Source organism: Lathyrus oleraceus, chromosome 7, assembly GCF_024323335.1.
Source record: "Lathyrus oleraceus cultivar Zhongwan6 chromosome 7, CAAS_Psat_ZW6_1.0, whole genome shotgun sequence".
Lineage (NCBI taxonomy): Eukaryota > Viridiplantae > Streptophyta > Magnoliopsida > Fabales > Fabaceae > Lathyrus > Lathyrus oleraceus.
In genome coordinates this window covers 25,129,655-25,135,282 of record NC_066585.1, presented here as the reverse complement: position 1 = coordinate 25,135,282, position 5,628 = coordinate 25,129,655, and the positions used below count along the sequence as shown (strand labels likewise).

The following is a 5,628-nucleotide window of genomic DNA, read 5'->3' as shown; positions in this document are numbered from 1 at the left end:
CTCAGAATGGTCTTGTGGCGGGCGCCATGGTCTTGTGGCGGGTGCCACAAGAGGAAAAGTTTTCCCTCCCATTTTCAAGTTGAAGGGCATCCTTGTCATTTCCATCTTTTTACTTGCTTATAAATAGAAACTCGAAATCACTTTTACAATCATCCAAACTTAGAACAGAGGCAAACTCAGAGCAACTTTGTTTCACTTAGGCATATATTCAGTATTTTAAAGTGGTAATCGCTTCCCATTGGAGTGTTACCATAATTGTGTAATCGAGTCTGTGATAGAGTCTGTAATCGAGTTTGGAGCACTTTGGAAGGAAGTTAATCCTGCCGCCATTTTCATTTCCGCTTTGCAATTTATTCAACCCTCTGATTGGAGCAGGTTTTTATTACTTGTCTTTACCTTATTTATTTTCCCGCACTCGCTTTACTTTATTTATTTCTCGCACTCGCACTTTACTTTATTTATTTCCCGCACTCGCTTTACTTTATTTATTTCTCGCACTCGCTTTACTTTATTTATTTCTCGCACTCGCACTTTACTTTTATTTATTTCCCGCACTCGCACTACTTTTATTTACTTTCCGCAGTCGCACTACTTTTATTTAAATTAATGCACTTTTACTTTACCATGTCTAACTAAATTTATAAGGTTAGAATGTAAGGATCGTAATTGAACCGATAATCCGTACAATTGTTCGTAGAAGTACTTAAGGGCTATTTTAACTTTCAACTTAAGTTTTCCCGCGCTTCAATTCCGTTGGGTAAGATCGAAAGTCGTCCAACGTCTATCTAAACTTAATTGTTTTTAACTATTTCATAAACAGCGAAAGCGCTTTGTTTAGTTCATTAGGAGTTTTTAATTTAAGAAGAAAAGAGATTTTAAAACTATTTTCGAACGCGGTTATAAGTTTAGAGTCTGGTTCGTAAGAACCTCTTTTGGTTAAGAAATTCAGGTTATAATACTTTTCAACTTAGTCAAGATACTATATTTCTTAAAAATAGGTTTACTACTCTAACGCAATGCGCGCCTTTTTATAAGTGACAATAAGAGGGTTTGATTAGGGAGTACAACTCGGTTCTGAATACGCGAAAGCGACAGTTCCCGTTAAATTAGTTCTTTTCAAAGTAGGAAACATTGCCCATAAGTAGTTCTATTAGCAAGTACTTGGATTATTAATTGATTATGTGAATTACATTCAACCCTGTTTTTATTAATTAAACTTTATTCAACACTTTACTTTTCATTGCACACTCTAAAAACACCTATTTTGATTGCCTTTGATAAACACCATAACAATAGATAACGATAGATTGACACTTGGTCTCTGTGGATTCGACAATCTTTTATATTACTCTGACGCGTTCGTATACTTGCGAAAAGTACCGCATCAAGTTTTTGGTGCCGTTGCCGGGGACCAATTTCGTCAAATTTCATTTTCCTGTTGTTATATCGTTTAGACTTAGGCTATTTCCCGCCGGTCAATGCAAAGAACTCGCAGCACCGGAAGTTTAAGCTTAGTATATCCTCTGGCGAAACCTGAACGTTACGCTCGCGCACGTTTATTCTTTCATAGAATTAAGAGAACTATGGCCGAAGATCAAAACCAAAGACCTCTTAAAGATTTCGCTCAACCATCCAATGAAGAACCTAGTTCTAGTATAGTAAACCCAACCATCCCAGCTAATAATTTTGAACTTAAACCATCCCTGTTGCAACTAGTACAACAGAGACAATTCGCAGGTCTCGCTACTGAGAACCCAAAACAACATTTAAAAATATTTCTTCAATTAGCAGACACTTTTAAAACCAATGGAGCTTCTCCTGAGGCAATACGTTTAAGATTATTCCCTTTTTCCCTCAGAGATAAAGCCCTATCATGGTTAGATTCCCTTCCACCCAATTCCATTACGACTTGGGATAACCTTAGAAGAGTTTTTCTTGCTAGATACTTTCCCCCGAGTAAGACCGTCGTTCTTCGAAACCATATAACTAGATTTACCCAAAACCAAGGAGAATCATTGTTCGAAGCTTGGGAGAGATATAAAGAGTTGTTAAGAGCATGCCCACATCATGGCTTAGAAAATTGGTTAATCATTCAAACCTTTTATAATGGACTTCATTACAACACAAAGATGACCATCGACGCTGCCGTGGGCGGTGCTCTGATGAACAAACCTTATCCTGAAGTTAGTGCCCTCATTGAAGATATGGCTCAAAACCATCAATCATGGGGAGTCGAATGAGCAACAGTTGAGAAGAAGGAAGCCCAAGGAGGAGTGCATGAACTAAGCTCTATAGACATGATGCAAGCTAAAATGGACGCATTAGCCCTTAAGGTCGAGCATATGTGCATAAACCCGAATACTGTAGCCGTAGTTTCGTCGGATTGTGAGATATGTGGAACCAAAGGACACCAATCTGCAGAATGCAGTCTATTAAACGAAACACACTCTGAGCAAGTGAACTACACCCAAGGGAACCCATACTCGAATACCTACAACCCTGGATGGGGGAATCACCCGAACTTCTCCTATAAAAACAATAACCCTATCCAAAATAATGCATCTCCGAGACCTAGTTATCAAGCCCCTAGATCAAATCAACCTATGCAACCTGTGCCACCAAAGCCGAGCCTTGAGAAAATTATGGAAAATTTTATCACCACTCAAACCCAACAAAACAAGGAGTTCATGAACTAGAACATTCATGTTAACGAATTGATTACTCAGTTAGGAACCAAGGTTGACCAAATAGTTACTCATACTAAGATGCTTGAAACCCATATCTCTCAGGTATCTTTAAACCAAGCCCCTCAGACTACACCTGGAGGACAATTCCATGGACAACCTCAACAAAATCCGAGAGGACAAGCCAATGCCATTACCCTACAAAGTGGGAACGCTTATGATGAGCCACCAAACCCTAGATTGAGTGAACCCGAAACTTCTAAGGAATGTACCAAACCCACGGACGAAGTAAAGGAACCAGAGGAATCTGAAAACCAGGAAGGTCGAGAAAAAGGAGAAGAACCTAAAGATAAAACTTACGTACCACCCCCGCCATATAAACCACCTATACCATATCCGCAAAGACTCAAACAAACCCAGATCAATAAACAGTATCAAAAATTTATTAAAGTTATAGAAAAACTTCATGTAGAAATCCCTTTCACAGAAGCCATCACCCAAATACCTTCTTATGCAAAGTTTCTCAAAGACATCCTTACCAACAAATGTAGACTTGACGATCCGAAGCCTTGGGAATGTAATGCTATTTCCGAGGACAAATTAGCAAAGAAAGATAAAGACCCTGGAAATTTCTCCATTCCTGGCCTTTTGGGTAATCATGTCATCGAAAAAGCTTTTCTGGACTTAGGAGCTAGTGTGAGCCTAACGCCTTTAGCAGTTTGTGAGAGGTTAAACTTAGGAGAATTACAGCCCACTAAGATGTCACTTCAGTTAGCCGATAGATCTGTTAAATATCCGATAGGCATCTTGGAAGATGTCCCTGTTAGGATAGGCCAGTTATTTATCCCTACTGACTTTGTTGTCATGGACATCAAAGAGGACAACGATATACCAATCCTTCTAGGTAGACCATTCTTATCGACTGCAGGAGCCATAATAGATGTCAAGAAAGGAAAGTTGACGTTTGAGGTAGGTGACGAGAAAATAGAATTTATACTTTCGAAGTTCCTTATGGCACCTGTGATGGGAGACGCGTGTTATGCCTTAGATATCATTGATGAATGTGTTAGAGAATTAGAACAAGAATAAATTATAAAAACAATTAAGTTACCATCGACTCTCATAATGGAAGATGATGACTTTAAGAAACCCTACATCGATGATAACCTTCACGAATGTTTATCCCTTACCCCAGATCCTATGCCATGCCCTAAGAAACCAACCTTAGAACTTAAGGAACTACCTAAAAACCTGAGATATGAGTTCCTCGATGAAAAGATGAACCGTCCAGTTATAGTCAGTGCTACCTTGAGCCAAGAGGAAACGAACCAACTTTTAGACGTTTTACAAAGATATCCCTCAGCCTTAGGATATAATATCTCTGACCTGAAAGGTATAAGCCCATCCGTATACATGCATCGGATTTCGCTCGAAGAAGATTCAAAACCCTCCAGGGAACATCAGAGAAGAATAACCCTATAATGAGTGATGTTGTTAAAAAGGAAGTTCTTAAGTTACTCGAGGCAGGTATAATCTATCAGATCTCGGATAGTAAGTGGGTGAGCCCTGTGCATGTAGTACCTAAAAAGGGAGGCATGACAGTCGTGCAAAATGATAAAGGCGAACATGTAGCAAAACATTTAGAAGGAGGATGACGGATGTGTATAGATTATAGAAAATTAAATAAAGCAACCAGGAAGGATCATTTCCCTTTACCATTTATAGACCAGATGTTGGAGCGTCTAGCCAGACACTCTTACTTCTGCTATCTAGATGGATACTCTGGATTCTTCCAAATACCTATCCACCCCGAAGATCAAGAAAAAACTACCTTTACATGCCCTTATGGAACTTTTGCCTACAGACGAATGCCATTCGGCCTCTGTAATGCCCCTGCTACTTTCCAACGCTGCATGATGTCAATCTTTGCAGATTACCTAGATGGTATCATGGAAGTGTTTATGGATGATTTCTCGGTTTACGGATTTGATTTCCACAATTGTCTTGCTAACCTTGAGAAAATCCTGGAGAGATGCGTGGAGGTGAACCTCGTGCTAAACTGGGAAAAATGTCATTTCATGGTAACCGAAGGAATAGTTTTAGGACATATAGTTTCTGAAAAAGGTATAGCGGTAGATAAAGCTAAAATATAAGTTATAGAAAACCTAAAACTACCAAAAACCATCAGAGAAGTCCGAAGCTTTCTTGGACACGCTGGATTCTACCGGCGTTTTATTAAAGACTTCTCCTAAATAACCAAACCTTTAACTGGACTTTTAATGAAAGATGCTGAATTCATTTTCGATGAAAAATGTAATGATGCATTTAATCTTTTAAAGCAAGCGTTAATCTCAGCACCCATTATGAAACCACCAGATTGGTCGGAACCTTTTGAGATAATGTGCGATGCTAGTGATTATGCAGTTGGAGTCGTTCTAGGACAAAGGAAAGATAAAAAATTACATGCCATTTATTATGCCAGTAGAACCCTAGATGCTGCCCAACTTAACTATGCAACAACTGAAAAAGAATTACTCGTTGTATTTTTCGCTATAGACAAATTTAGATCTTATCTAGTAGGAGCAAAAATTATAGTTTACACCGATCATGCTGCCTTTCGTTACCTATTAAGTAAAAAAGATGCCAAGCCCAGGTTACTCCGATGGATTCTATTACTACAAGAGTTCGATTTAGACATAAGAGATAAAAAAGGCACTGAAAATGTAGTAGCCGATCACCTTTCTAGGCTAGAACATCTAAAACTTGAACTAGTACCCATAAATGGAGATTTCGCCTATGATAGCCTGATAGCTAGAGTAGAAACCCTTGAAGATGATAACCTAAGCCCTGATAAGCATCCCCAAAATTCCTTAGCAATAAGTAACGTACCCTGGTATGCAGACTTCGTTAATTACCTAGCTGCTGATATAGTACCCCCTGATCT

The 5,628-nt window shown here is 38.9% G+C and overlaps 1 non-coding gene across 1 annotated transcript; it reads right to left on the bottom strand.

Moving 5' to 3' along the window:
- Positions 1-1,967: 1,967 nt before the first annotated feature.
- On the bottom strand, positions 1,968-2,074 carry LOC127110021 (small nucleolar RNA R71). Its single transcript, XR_007797261.1, has one exon. It is a non-coding gene; the product is annotated as a small nucleolar RNA R71 (small nucleolar RNA).
- Positions 2,075-5,628: the final 3,554 nt, after the last annotated feature.